The sequence below is a fragment of the Haliotis asinina genome, chromosome 4 (genome assembly GCF_037392515.1).
Source record: "Haliotis asinina isolate JCU_RB_2024 chromosome 4, JCU_Hal_asi_v2, whole genome shotgun sequence".
Lineage (NCBI taxonomy): Eukaryota > Metazoa > Mollusca > Gastropoda > Lepetellida > Haliotidae > Haliotis > Haliotis asinina.
The window spans coordinates 68,317,971-68,331,171 of NC_090283.1; the positions used below are offsets into that span (position 1 = coordinate 68,317,971).

At 38.9% G+C, this 13,201-nt stretch overlaps 20 non-coding genes across 20 annotated transcripts; all 20 read right to left on the reverse strand.

The window, feature by feature from the left end:
* Window positions 1-500: 500 nt before the first annotated feature.
* On the reverse strand, window positions 501-574 carry Trnat-agu (transfer RNA threonine (anticodon AGU)). The gene has a single exon. It is a non-coding gene; the product is annotated as a tRNA-Thr (tRNA).
* A 590-nt stretch (window positions 575-1,164) lies between these two features.
* Trnat-agu (transfer RNA threonine (anticodon AGU)) lies at window positions 1,165-1,238 on the reverse strand. Its single transcript has one exon. It is a non-coding gene; the product is annotated as a tRNA-Thr (tRNA).
* A 589-nt stretch (window positions 1,239-1,827) lies between these two features.
* Window positions 1,828-1,901, reverse strand: Trnat-agu (transfer RNA threonine (anticodon AGU)). Its single transcript has one exon. It is a non-coding gene; the product is annotated as a tRNA-Thr (tRNA).
* A 588-nt stretch (window positions 1,902-2,489) lies between these two features.
* Trnat-agu (transfer RNA threonine (anticodon AGU)) lies at window positions 2,490-2,563 on the reverse strand. Its single transcript has one exon. It is a non-coding gene; the product is annotated as a tRNA-Thr (tRNA).
* Window positions 2,564-3,152: 589 nt separating this feature from the next.
* On the reverse strand, window positions 3,153-3,226 carry Trnat-agu (transfer RNA threonine (anticodon AGU)). Its single transcript has one exon. It is a non-coding gene; the product is annotated as a tRNA-Thr (tRNA).
* A 590-nt stretch (window positions 3,227-3,816) lies between these two features.
* Window positions 3,817-3,890, reverse strand: Trnat-agu (transfer RNA threonine (anticodon AGU)). The gene has a single exon. It is a non-coding gene; the product is annotated as a tRNA-Thr (tRNA).
* A 920-nt stretch (window positions 3,891-4,810) lies between these two features.
* Trnat-agu (transfer RNA threonine (anticodon AGU)) lies at window positions 4,811-4,884 on the reverse strand. Its single transcript has one exon. It is a non-coding gene; the product is annotated as a tRNA-Thr (tRNA).
* A 591-nt stretch (window positions 4,885-5,475) lies between these two features.
* Trnat-agu (transfer RNA threonine (anticodon AGU)) lies at window positions 5,476-5,549 on the reverse strand. Its single transcript has one exon. It is a non-coding gene; the product is annotated as a tRNA-Thr (tRNA).
* A 1,252-nt stretch (window positions 5,550-6,801) lies between these two features.
* Window positions 6,802-6,875, reverse strand: Trnat-agu (transfer RNA threonine (anticodon AGU)). The gene has a single exon. It is a non-coding gene; the product is annotated as a tRNA-Thr (tRNA).
* Window positions 6,876-7,797: 922 nt separating this feature from the next.
* On the reverse strand, window positions 7,798-7,871 carry Trnat-agu (transfer RNA threonine (anticodon AGU)). Its single transcript has one exon. It is a non-coding gene; the product is annotated as a tRNA-Thr (tRNA).
* Window positions 7,872-8,128: 257 nt separating this feature from the next.
* Window positions 8,129-8,202, reverse strand: Trnat-agu (transfer RNA threonine (anticodon AGU)). The gene has a single exon. It is a non-coding gene; the product is annotated as a tRNA-Thr (tRNA).
* Window positions 8,203-8,460: 258 nt separating this feature from the next.
* Window positions 8,461-8,534, reverse strand: Trnat-agu (transfer RNA threonine (anticodon AGU)). The gene has a single exon. It is a non-coding gene; the product is annotated as a tRNA-Thr (tRNA).
* Window positions 8,535-9,454: 920 nt separating this feature from the next.
* Trnat-agu (transfer RNA threonine (anticodon AGU)) lies at window positions 9,455-9,528 on the reverse strand. The gene has a single exon. It is a non-coding gene; the product is annotated as a tRNA-Thr (tRNA).
* A 589-nt stretch (window positions 9,529-10,117) lies between these two features.
* On the reverse strand, window positions 10,118-10,191 carry Trnat-agu (transfer RNA threonine (anticodon AGU)). The gene has a single exon. It is a non-coding gene; the product is annotated as a tRNA-Thr (tRNA).
* Window positions 10,192-11,113: 922 nt separating this feature from the next.
* Trnat-agu (transfer RNA threonine (anticodon AGU)) lies at window positions 11,114-11,187 on the reverse strand. Its single transcript has one exon. It is a non-coding gene; the product is annotated as a tRNA-Thr (tRNA).
* Window positions 11,188-11,444: 257 nt separating this feature from the next.
* Trnat-agu (transfer RNA threonine (anticodon AGU)) lies at window positions 11,445-11,518 on the reverse strand. The gene has a single exon. It is a non-coding gene; the product is annotated as a tRNA-Thr (tRNA).
* A 258-nt stretch (window positions 11,519-11,776) lies between these two features.
* On the reverse strand, window positions 11,777-11,850 carry Trnat-agu (transfer RNA threonine (anticodon AGU)). The gene has a single exon. It is a non-coding gene; the product is annotated as a tRNA-Thr (tRNA).
* Window positions 11,851-12,439: 589 nt separating this feature from the next.
* On the reverse strand, window positions 12,440-12,513 carry Trnat-agu (transfer RNA threonine (anticodon AGU)). Its single transcript has one exon. It is a non-coding gene; the product is annotated as a tRNA-Thr (tRNA).
* Window positions 12,514-12,770: 257 nt separating this feature from the next.
* On the reverse strand, window positions 12,771-12,844 carry Trnat-agu (transfer RNA threonine (anticodon AGU)). Its single transcript has one exon. It is a non-coding gene; the product is annotated as a tRNA-Thr (tRNA).
* A 258-nt stretch (window positions 12,845-13,102) lies between these two features.
* Window positions 13,103-13,176, reverse strand: Trnat-agu (transfer RNA threonine (anticodon AGU)). Its single transcript has one exon. It is a non-coding gene; the product is annotated as a tRNA-Thr (tRNA).
* Between the last annotated feature and the right edge of the window lie 25 nt (window positions 13,177-13,201).

Sequence of the window (13,201 nt, forward strand, 5' to 3'; positions counted from 1 at the left end):
TTGGAGAAGTGTGACATGCGATTCCTAAAATACCCATTTTACACAAACGCAGATATCAGTCTGATGTTATTGAATACAATAACAGCAAATTCTAAATGTGAAATGAAATTGAACTCAGCAAAATGAAGTGATAAACACAAGTGGTAGCCTATGTGAAAAAAAAAGAGGAAGGCTCCAGGGGGAGTCGAACCTTCGACCTTCTGCTTACTAGGCAGACGCTCTAACCAACTGAGCTATAAAGCCCATGGGATAGACCAAGTTGCAATAGTTTATACTCCATTTATGTTTCACCTATCTTTAGAACGAGTGTGAAAGAATAATCGTTTATGTCTATTTGGGAAACTGTGACATGCGATTCCGATCAGATCCATTTCTACACAAGCTCCGGTATCAGTCTAATGTTGTTGACAATAATAACAGCAAATCTTACATGTGAAATGTAAATGGAACTTTGCAAAAGAAATTGATAAACACAAGTGGTAGCCTTTGTGAAAAAAAGAAGGCTCCAGGGGGAGTCGAACCCTCGACCTTCTGCTTACTAGGCAGACGCTCTAACCAACTGAGCTATAGAGCCGATAGGATAGACAAACTACAATAGTCAGTACTTCATTTATGTTTGAGCTATCTTCAGAGTGAGTCTGAAAGAATAATCGTTAATATCTCTTTGGAGAAGTGTGACATGCGATTCCTAAAATACCCATTTTACACAAACGCAGATATCAGTCTGATGTTATTGAATACAATAACAGCAAATTCTAAATGTGAAATGAAATTGAACTCAGCAAAATGAAGTGATAAACACAAGTGGTAGCCTATGTGAAAAAAAAAGAGGAAGGCTCCAGGGGGAGTCGAACCTTCGACCTTCTGCTTACTAGGCAGACGCTCTAACCAACTGAGCTATAAAGCCCATGGGATAGACCAAGTTGCAATAGTTTATACTCCATTTATGTTTCACCTATCTTTAGAACGAGTGTGAAAGAATAATCGTTTATGTCTATTTGGGAAACTGTGACATGCGATTCCGATCAGATCCATTTCTACACAAGCTCCGGTATCAGTCTAATGTTGTTGACAATAATAACAGCAAATCTTACATGTGAAATGTAAATGGAACTTTGCAAAAGAAATTGATAAACACAAGTGGTAGCCTTTGTGAAAAAAAGAAGGCTCCAGGGGGAGTCGAACCCTCGACCTTCTGCTTACTAGGCAGACGCTCTAACCAACTGAGCTATAGAGCCGATAGGATGGACAAACTACAATAGTCAGTACTTCATTTATGTTTGAGCTATCTTCAGAGTGAGTCTGAAAGAATAATCGTTTATGTCTCTTTGGAGAAGTGTGACATGCGATTCCTAAAATACCCATTTTACACAAACGCAGATATCAGTCTGATGTTATTGAATACAATAACAGCAAATTCTAAATGTGAAATGAAATTGAACTCAGCAAAATGAAGTGATAAACACAAGTGGTAGCCTATGTGAAAAAAAGGAGGAAGGCTCCAGGGGGAGTCGAACCTTCGACCTTCTGCTTACTAGGCAGACGCTCTAACCAACTGAGCTATAAAGCCCATGGGATAGACCAAGTTGCAATAGTCTATACTCCATTTATGTTTCACCTATCTTTAGAACGAGTGTGAAAGAATAATCGTTTATGTCTATTTGGGAAACTGTGACATGCGATTCCGATCAGATCCATTTCTACACAAGCTCCGGTATCAGTCTAATGTTGTTGACAATAATAACAGCAAATCTTACATGTGAAATGTAAATGGAACTTTGCAAAAGAAATTGATAAACACAAGTGGTAGCCTTTGTGAAAAAAAGAAGGCTCCAGGGGGAGTCGAACCCTCGACCTTCTGCTTACTAGGCAGACGCTCTAACCAACTGAGCTATAGAGCCGATAGGATGGACAAACTACAATAGTCAGTACTTCATTTATGTTTGAGCTATCTTCAGAGTGAGTCTGAAAGAATAATCGTTAATGTCTCTTTGGAGAAGTGTGACATGCGATTCCTAAAATACCCATTTTACACAAACGCAGATATCAGTCTGGTGTTATTAAATACAATAACAGCAAAATCTAAATGTGAAATGAAATTGAACTTTGCAAAATGAAGTGATAAACACAAGTGGTAGCCTATGTGAAAAAAAGAGGAAGGCCCCAGGGGGAGTCGAACCTTCGACCTTCTGCTTACTAGGCAGACGCTCTAACCAACTGAGCTATAAAGCCAATGGGATAGATCAAGTTGCAATAGTCTATACTCCATTCATGTTTCACCTATCTTTAGAACGAGTGTGAAAGAATAATCGTTTATGTCTATTTGGGAAACTGTGACATGCAATTCCAATCATTTCCATTTGTACACAAGCTCCGGTATCAGTCTAATGTTGTTGACAATAATAACAGCAAATCTTACATGTGAAATGTAAATTGAACTTTGCAAAAGAAATTGATAAACACAAGTGGTAGCCTTTGTGAAAAAAAGAAGGCTCCAGGGGGAGTCGAACCCTCGACCTTCTGCTTACTAGGCAGACGCTCTAACCAACTGAGCTATAGAGCCGATAGGATGGACAAACTACAATAGTCAGTACTTCATTTATGTTTGAGCTATCTTCAGAGTGAGTCTGAAAGAATAATCGTTAATGTCTCTTTGGAGAAGTGTGACATGCGATTCCTAAAATACCCATTTTACACAAACGCAGATATCAGTCTGGTGTTATTAAATACAATAACAGCAAATTCTAAATGTGAAATGAAATTGAACTCAGCAAAATGAAGTGATAAACACAAGTGGTAGCCTATGTGAAAAAAAAGAGGAAGGCTCCAGGGGGAGTCGAACCTTCGACCTTCTGCTTACTAGGCAGACGCTCTAACCAACTGAGCTATAAAGCCCATGGGATAGACCAAGTTGCAATAGTCTATACTCCATTTATGTTTCACCTATCTTTAGAACGAGTGTGAAAGAATAATCGTTTATGTCTATTTGGGAAACTGTGACATGCGATTCCGATCAGATCCATTTCTACACAAGCTCCGGTATCAGTCTAATGTTGTTGACAATAATAACAGCAAATCTTACATGTGAAATGTAAATGGAACTTTGCAAAAGAAATTGATAAACACAAGTGGTAGCCTTTGTGAAAAAAAGAAGGCTCCAGGGGGAGTCGAACCCTCGACCTTCTGCTTACTAGGCAGACGCTCTAACCAACTGAGCTATAGAGCCGATAGGATGGACAAACTACAATAGTCAGTACTTCATTTATGTTTGAGCTATCTTCAGAGTGAGTCTGAAAGAATAATCGTTAATGTCTCTTTGGAGAAGTGTGACATGCGATTCCTAAAATACCCATTTTACACAAACGCAGATATCAGTCTGATGTTATTGAATACAATAACAGCAAATTCTAAATGTGAAATGAAATTGAACTCAGCAAAATGAAGTGATAAACACAAGTGGTAGCCTATGTGAAAAAAAAGAGGAAGGCTCCAGGGGGAGTCGAACCTTCGACCTTCTGCTTACTAGGCAGACGCTCTAACCAACTGAGCTATAAAGCCCATGGGATAGACCAAGTTGCAATAGTTTATACTCCATTTATGTTTCACCTATCTTTAGAACGAGTGTGAAAGAATAATCGTTTATGTCTATTTGGGAAACTGTGACATGCGATTCCGATCAGATCCATTTTTACACAAGCTCCGGTATCAGTCTAATGTTGTTGACAATAATAACAGCAAATCTTACATGTGAAATGTAAATGGAACTTTGCAAAAGAAATTGATAAACACAAGTGGTAGCCTTTGTGAAAAAAAAGAAGGCTCCAGGGGGAGTCGAACCCTCGACCTTCTGCTTACTAGGCAGACGCTCTAACCAACTGAGCTATAGAGCCGATAGGATGGACAAACTACAATAGTCAGTACTTCATTTATGTTTGAGCTATCTTCAGAGTGAGTCTGAAAGAATAATCGTTTATGTCTCTTTGGAGAAGTGTGACATGCGATTCCTAAAATACCCATTTTACACAAACGCAGATATCAGTCTGATGTTATTGAATACAATAACAGCAAATTCTAAATGTGAAATGAAATTGAACTCAGCAAAATGAAGTGATAAACACAAGTGGTAGCCTATGTGAAAAAAAAGAGGAAGGCTCCAGGGGGAGTCGAACCTTCGACCTTCTGCTTACTAGGCAGACGCTCTAACCAACTGAGCTATAAAGCCCATGGGATAGACCAAGTTGCAATAGTCTATACTCCATTTATGTTTCACCTATCTTTAGAACGAGTGTGAAAGAATAATCGTTTATGTCTATTTGGGAAACTGTGACATGCGATTCCGATCAGATCCATTTCTACACAAGCTCCCGTATCAGTCTAATGTTGTTGACAATAATAACAGCAAATCTTACATGTGAAATGTAAATTGAACTTTGCAAAAGAAATTGATAAACACAAGTGGTAGCCTTTGTGAAAAAAAGAAGGCTCCAGGGGGAGTCGAACCCTCGACCTTCTGCTTACTAGGCAGACGCTCTAACCAACTGAGCTATAAAGCCAAAGGGATAGATCAAGTTGCAATAGTCTATACTCCATTCATGTTTCACCTATCTTTAGAACGAGTGTGAAAGAATAATCGTTTATGTCTATTTGGGAAACTGTGACATGCAATTCCAATCAGATCCATTTTTACACAAGCTCCGGTATCAGTCTAATGTTGTTGACAATAATAACAGCAAATCTTACATGTGAAATGTAAATTGAACTTTGCAAAAGAAATTGATAAACACAAGTGGTAGCCTTTGTGAAAAAAAGAAGGCTCCAGGGGGAGTCGAACCCTCGACCTTCTGCTTACTAGGCAGACGCTCTAACCAACTGAGCTATAGAGCCGATAGGATGGACAAACTACAATAGTCAGTACTTCATTTATGTTTGAGCTATCTTCAGAGTGAGTCTGAAAGAATAATCGTTAATGTCTCTTTGGAGAAGTGTGACATGCGATTCCTAAAATACCCATTTTACACAAACGCAGATATCAGTCTGGTGTTATTAAATACAATAACAGCAAATTCTAAATGTGAAATGAAATTGAACTTTGCAAAATGAAGTGATAAACACAAGTGGTAGCCTCTGTGAAAAAAAAGAGGAAGGCTCCAGGGGGAGTCGAACCTTCGACCTTCTGCTTACTAGGCAGACGCTCTAACCAACTGAGCTATAAAGCCAATGGGATAGATCAAGTTGCAATAGTCTATACTCCATTTATGTTTCACCTATCTTTAGAACGAGTGTGAAAGAATAATCGTTTATGTCTATTTGGGAAACTGTGACATGCAATTCCAATCATGTCCATTTGTACACAAGCTCCGGTATCAGTCTAATGTTGTTGACAATAATAACAGCAAATCTTACATGTGAAATGTAAATTGAACTTTGCAAAAGAAATTGATAAACACAAGTGGTAGCCTTTGTGAAAAAAAAAGAAGGCTCCAGGGGGAGTCGAACCCTCGACCTTCTGCTTACTAGGCAGACGCTCTAACCAACTGAGCTATAGAGCCGATAGGATGGACAAACTACAATAGTCAGTACTTCATTTATGTTTGAGCTATCTTCAGAGTGAGTCTGAAAGAATAATCGTTAATATCTCTTTGGAGAAGTGTGACATGCGATTCCTAAAATACCCATTTTACACAAACGCAGATATCAGTCTGATGTTATTGAATACAATAACAGCAAATTCTAAATGTGAAATGAAATTGAACTCAGCAAGATGAAGTGATAAACACAAGTGGTAGCCTATGTGAAAAAAAAGAGGAAGGCTCCAGGGGGAGTCGAACCTTCGACCTTCTGCTTACTAGGCAGACGCTCTAACCAACTGAGCTATAAAGCCCATGGGATAGACCAAGTTGCAATAGTCTATACTCCATTTATGTTTCACCTATCTTTAGAACGAGTGTGAAAGAATAATCGTTTATGTCTATTTGGGAAACTGTGACATGCGATTCCGATCAGATCCATTTGTACACAAGCTCCGGTATCAGTCTAATGTTGTTGACAATAATAACAGCAAATCTTACATGTGAAATGTAAATGGAACTTTGCAAAAGAAATTGATAAACACAAGTGGTAGCCTTTGTGAAAAAAAGAAGGCTCCAGGGGGAGTCGAATCCTCGACCTTCTGCTTACTAGGCAGACGCTCTAACCAACTGAGCTATAGAGCCGATAGGATGGACAAACTACAATAGTCAGTACTTCATTTATGTTTGAGCTATCTTCAGAGTGAGTCTGAAAGAATAATCGTTAATGTCTCTTTGGAGAAGTGTGACATGCGATTCCTAAAATACCCATTTTACACAAACGCAGATATCAGTCTGATGTTATTGAATACAATAACAGCAAATTCTAAATGTGAAATGAAATTGAACTCAGCAAAATGAAGTGATAAACACAAGTGGTAGCCTATGTGAAAAAAAAGAGGAAGGCTCCAGGGGGAGTCGAACCTTCGACCTTCTGCTTACTAGGCAGACGCTCTAACCAACTGAGCTATAAAGCCCATGGGATAGACCAAGTTGCAATAGTCTATACTCCATTTATGTTTCACCTATCTTTAGAACGAGTGTGAAAGAATAATCGTTTATGTCTATTTGGGAAACTGTGACATGCGATTCCGATCAGATCCATTTCTACACAAGCTCCGGTATCAGTCTAATGTTGTTGACAATAATAACAGCAAATCTTACATGTGAAATGTAAATGGAACTTTGCAAAAGAAATTGATAAACACAAGTGGTAGCCTTTGTGAAAAAAAGAAGGCTCCAGGGGGAGTCGAACCCTCGACCTTCTGCTTACTAGGCAGACGCTCTAACCAACTGAGCTATAGAGCCGACAGGATGGACAAACTACAATAGTCAGTACTTCATTTATGTTTGAGCTATCTTCAGAGTGAGTCTGAAAGAATAATCGTTAATGTCTCTTTGGAGAAGTGTGACATGCGATTCCTAAAATACCCATTTTACACAAACGCAGATATCAGTCTGGTGTTATTAAATACAATAACAGCAAAATCTAAATGTGAAATGAAATTGAACTTTGCAAAATGAAGTGATAAACACAAGTGGTAGCCTATGTGAAAAAAAAGAGGAAGGCTCCAGGGGGAGTCGAACCTTCGACCTTCTGCTTACTAGGCAGACGCTCTAACCAACTGAGCTATAAAGCCCATGGGATAGACCAAGTTGCAATAGTCTATACTCCATTTATGTTTCACCTATCTTTAGAACGAGTGTGAAAGAATAATCGTTTATGTCTATTTGGGAAACTGTGACATGCGATTCCGATCAGATCCATTTTTACACAAGCTCCGGTATCAGTCTAATGTTGTTGACAATAATAACAGCAAATCTTACATGTGAAATGTAAATGGAACTTTGCAAAAGAAATTGATAAACACAAGTGGTAGCCTTTGTGAAAAAAAGGAAGGCTCCAGGGGGAGTCGAATCCTCGACCTTCTGCTTACTAGGCAGACGCTCTAACCAACTGAGCTATAGAGCCGATAGGATGGACAAACTACAATAGTCAGTACTTCATTTATGTTTGAGCTATCTTCAGAGTGAGTCTGAAAGAATAATCGTTAATGTCTCTTTGGAGAAGTGTGACATGCGATTCCTAAAATACCCATTTTACACAAACGCAGATATCAGTCTGATGTTATTGAATACAATAACAGCAAATTCTAAATGTGAAATGAAATTGAACTCAGCAAAATGAAGTGATAAACACAAGTGGTAGCCTATGTGAAAAAAAAGAGGAAGGCTCCAGGGGGAGTCGAACCCTCGACCTTCTGCTTACTAGGCAGACGCTCTAACCAACTGAGCTATAGAGCCCATGGGATAGACCAAGTTGCAATAGTCTATACTCCATTTATGTTTCACCTATCTTTAGAACGAGTGTGAAAGAATAATCGTTTATGTCTATTTGGGAAACTGTGACATGCGATTCCAATCATATCCATTTGTACACAAGCTCCGGTATCAGTCTAATGTTGTTGACAATAATAACAGCAAATCTTACATGTGAAATGAAAGTTGAACTTTGCAAAAGAAATTGATAAACACAAGTGGTAGCCTTTGTGAAAAAAAGAAGGCTCCAGGGGGAGTCGAACCCTCGACCTTCTGCTTACTAGGCAGACGCTCTAACCAACTGAGCTATAGAGCCGATAGGATGGACAAACTACAATAGTCAGTACTTCATTTATGTTTGAGCTATCTTCAGAGTGAGTCTGAAAGAATAATCGTTAATGTCTCTTTGGAGAAGTGTGACATGCGATTCCTAAAATACCCATTTTACACAAACGCAGATATCAGTCTGATGTTATTGAATACAATAACAGCAAATTCTAAATGTGAAATGAAATTGAACTCAGCAAAATGAAGTGATAAACACAAGTGGTAGCCTATGTGAAAAAAAAGAGGAAGGCTCCAGGGGGAGTCGAACCCTCGACCTTCTGCTTACTAGGCAGACGCTCTAACCAACTGAGCTATAGAGCCCATGGGATAGACCAAGTTGCAATAGTCTATACTCCATTTATGTTTCACCTATCTTTAGAACGAGTGTGAAAGAATAATCGTTTATGTCTATTTGGGAAACTGTGACATGCGATTCCGATCAGATCCATTTTTACACAAGCTCCGGTATCAGTCTAATGTTGTTGACAATAATAACAGCAAATCTTACATGTGAAATGTAAATGGAACTTTCAAAAGAAATTGATAAACACAAGTGGTAGCCTTTGTGAAAAAAAGGAAGGCTCCAGGGGGAGTCGAATCCTCGACCTTCTGCTTACTAGGCAGACGCTCTAACCAACTGAGCTATAGAGCCGATAGGATGGACAAACTACAATAGTCAGTACTTCATTTATGTTTGAGCTATCTTCAGAGTGAGTCTGAAAGAATAATCGTTAATGTCTCTTTGGAGAAGTGTGACATGCGATTCCTAAAATACCCATTTTACACAAACGCAGATATCAGTCTGATGTTATTGAATACAATAACAGCAAATTCTAAATGTGAAATGAAATTGAACTCAGCAAAATGAAGTGATAAACACAAGTGGTAGCCTATGTGAAAAAAAAGAGGAAGGCTCCAGGGGGAGTCGAACTCTCGACCTTCTGCTTACTAGGCAGACGCTCTAACCAACTGAGCTATAGAGCCCATGGGATAGACCAAGTTGCAATAGTCTATACTCCATTTATGTTTCACCTATCTTTAGAACGAGTGTGAAAGAATAATCGTTTATGTCTATTTGGGAAACTGTGACATGCGATTCCAATCATATCCATTTGTACACAAGCTCCGGTATCAGTCTAATGTTGTTGACAATAATAACAGCAAATCTTACATGTGAAATGAAAGTTGAACTTTGCAAAAGAAATTGATAAACACAAGTGGTAGCCTTTGTGAAAAAAAGAAGGCTCCAGGGGGAGTCGAACCCTCGACCTTCTGCTTACTAGGCAGACGCTCTAACCAACTGAGCTATAGAGCCGATAGGATGGACAAACTACAATAGTCAGTACTTCATTTATGTTTGAGCTATCTTCAGAGTGAGTCTGAAAGAATAATCGTTAATGTCTCTTTGGAGAAGTGTGACATGCGATTCCTAAAATACCCATTTTACACAAACGCAGATATCAGTCTGATGTTATTGAATACAATAACAGCAAATTCTAAATGTGAAATGAAATTGAACTCAGCAAAATGAAGTGATAAACACAAGTGGTAGCCTATGTGAAAAAAAAGAGGAAGGCTCCAGGGGGAGTCGAACCTTCGACCTTCTGCTTACTAGGCAGACGCTCTAACCAACTGAGCTATAAAGCCCATGGGATAGACCAAGTTGCAATAGTCTATACTCCATTTATGTTTCACCTATCTTTAGAACGAGTGTGAAAGAATAATCGTTTATGTCTATTTGGGAAACTGTGACATGCGATTCCGATCAGATCCATTTCTACACAAGCTCCGGTATCAGTCTAATGTTGTTGACAATAATAACAGCAAATCTTACATGTGAAATGTAAATGGAACTTTGCAAAAGAAATTGATAAACACAAGTGGTAGCCTTTGTGAAAAAAAGAAGGCTCCAGGGGGAGTCGAACCCTCGACCTTCTGCTTACTAGGCAGACGCTCTAACCAACTGAGCTATAGAGCCGACAGGATGGACAAACTACAATAGTCAGTACTTCATTTATGTTTGAGCTATCTTCAGAGTGAGTCTGAAAGAATAATCGTTAATGTCTCTTTGGAGAAGTGTGACATGCGATTCCTAAAATACCCATTTTACACAAACGCAGATATCAGTCTGGTGTTATTAAATACAATAACAGCAAAATCTAAATGTGAAATGAAATTGAACTTTGCAAAATGAAGTGATAAACACAAGTGGTAGCCTATGTGAAAAAAAAGAGGAAGGCTCCAGGGGGAGTCGAACCTTCGACCTTCTGCTTACTAGGCAGACGCTCTAACCAACTGAGCTATAAAGCCCATGGGATAGACCAAGTTGCAATAGTCTATACTCCATTTATGTTTCACCTATCTTTAGAACGAGTGTGAAAGAATAATCGTTTATGTCTATTTGGGAAACTGTGACATGCGATTCCGATCAGATCCATTTTTACACAAGCTCCGGTATCAGTCTAATGTTGTTGACAATAATAACAGCAAATCTTACATGTGAAATGTAAATGGAACTTTGCAAAAGAAATTGATAAACACAAGTGGTAGCCTTTGTGAAAAAAAGGAAGGCTCCAGGGGGAGTCGAATCCTCGACCTTCTGCTTACTAGGCAGACGCTCTAACCAACTGAGCTATAGAGCCGATAGGATGGACAAACTACAATAGTCAGTACTTCATTTATGTTTGAGCTATCTTCAGAGTGAGTCTGAAAGAATAATCGTTAATGTCTCTTTGGAGAAGTGTGACATGCGATTCCTAAAATACCCATTTTACACAAACGCAGATATCAGTCTGATGTTATTGAATACAATAACAGCAAATTCTAAATGTGAAATGAAATTGAACTCAGCAAAATGAAGTGATAAACACAAGTGGTAGCCTATGTGAAAAAAAAGAGGAAGGCTCCAGGGGGAGTCGAACCCTCGACCTTCTGCTTACTAGGCAGACGCTCTAACCAACTGAGCTATAGAGCCCATGGGATAGACCAAGTTGCAATAGTCTATACTCCATTTATGTTTCACCTATCTTTAGAACGAGTGTGAAAGAATAATCGTTTATGTCTATTTGGGAAACTGTGACATGCGATTCCAATCATATCCATTTGTACACAAGCTCCGGTATCAGTCTAATGTTGTTGACAATAATAACAGCAAATCTTACATGTGAAATGAAAGTTGAACTTTGCAAAAGAAATTGATAAACACAAGTGGTAGCCTTTGTGAAAAAAAGAAGGCTCCAGGGGGAGTCGAACCCTCGACCTTCTGCTTACTAGGCAGACGCTCTAACCAACTGAGCTATAGAGCCGATAGGATGGACAAACTACAATAGTCAGTACTTCATTTATGTTTGAGCTATCTTCAGAGTGAGTCTGAAAGAATAATCGTTAATGTCTCTTTGGAGAAGTGTGACATGCGATTCCTAAAATACCCATTTTACACAAACGCAGATATCAGTCTGATGTTATTGAATACAATAACAGCAAATTCTAAATGTGAAATGAAATTGAACTCAGCAAAATGAAGTGATAAACACAAGTGGTAGCCTATGTGAAAAAAAAGAGGAAGGCTCCAGGGGGAGTCGAACCCTCGACCTTCTGCTTACTAGGCAGACGCTCTAACCAACTGAGCTATAGAGCCCATGGGATAGACCAAGTTGCAATAGTCTATACTCCATTTATGTTTCACCTATCTTTAGAACGAGTGTGAAAGAATAATCGTTTATGTCTATTTGGGAAACTGTGACATGCGATTCCGATCAGATCCATTTTTACACAAGCTCCGGTATCAGTCTAATGTTGTTGACAATAATAACAGCAAATCTTACATGTGAAATGTAAATGGAACTTTCAAAAGAAATTGATAAACACAAGTGGTAGCCTTTGTGAAAAAAAGGAAGGCTCCAGGGGGAGTCGAATCCTCGACCTTCTGCTTACTAGGCAGACGCTCTAACCAACTGAGCTATAGAGCCGATAGGATGGACAAACTACAATAGTCAGTACTTCATTTATGTTTGAGCTATCTTCAGAGTGAGTCTGAAAGAATAATCGTTAATGTCTCTTTGGAGAAGTGTGACATGCGATTCCTAAAATACCCATTTTACACAAACGCAGATATCAGTCTGATGTTATTGAATACAATAACAGCAAATTCTAAATGTGAAATGAAATTGAACTCAGCAAAATGAAGTGATAAACACAAGTGGTAGCCTATGTGAAAAAAAAGAGGAAGGCTCCAGGGGGAGTCGAACCCTCGACCTTCTGCTTACTAGGCAGACGCTCTAACCAACTGAGCTATAGAGCCCATGGGATAGACCAAGTTGCAATAGTCTATACTCCATTTATGTTTCACCTATCTTTAGAACGAGTGTGAAAGAATAATCGTTTATGTCTATTTGGGAAACTGTGACATGCGATTCCAATCATATCCATTTGTACACAAGCTCCGGTATCAGTCTAATGTTGTTGACAATAATAACAGCAAATCTTACATGTGAAATGAAAGTTGAACTTTGCAAAAGAAATTGATAAACACAAGTGGTAGCCTTTGTGAAAAAAAGAAGGCTCCAGGGGGAGTCGAACCCTCGACCTTCTGCTTACTAGGCAGACGCTCTAACCAACTGAGCTATAGAGCCGATAGGATGGACAAACTACAATAGTCAGTACTTCATTTATGTTTGAGCTATCTTCAGAGTGAGTCTGAAAGAATAATCGTTAATGTCTCTTTGGAGAAGTGTGACATGCGATTCCTAAAATACCCATTTTACACAAACGCAGATATCAGTCTGATGTTATTGAATACAATAACAGCAAATTCTAAATGTGAAATGAAATTGAACTCAGCAAAATGAAGTGATAAACACAAGTGGTAGCCTATGTGAAAAAAAAGAGGAAGGCTCCAGGGGGAGTCGAACCCTCGACCTTCTGCTTACTAGGCAGACGCTCTAACCAACTGAGCTATAGAGCCCATGGGATAGACCAAGTTGCAATAG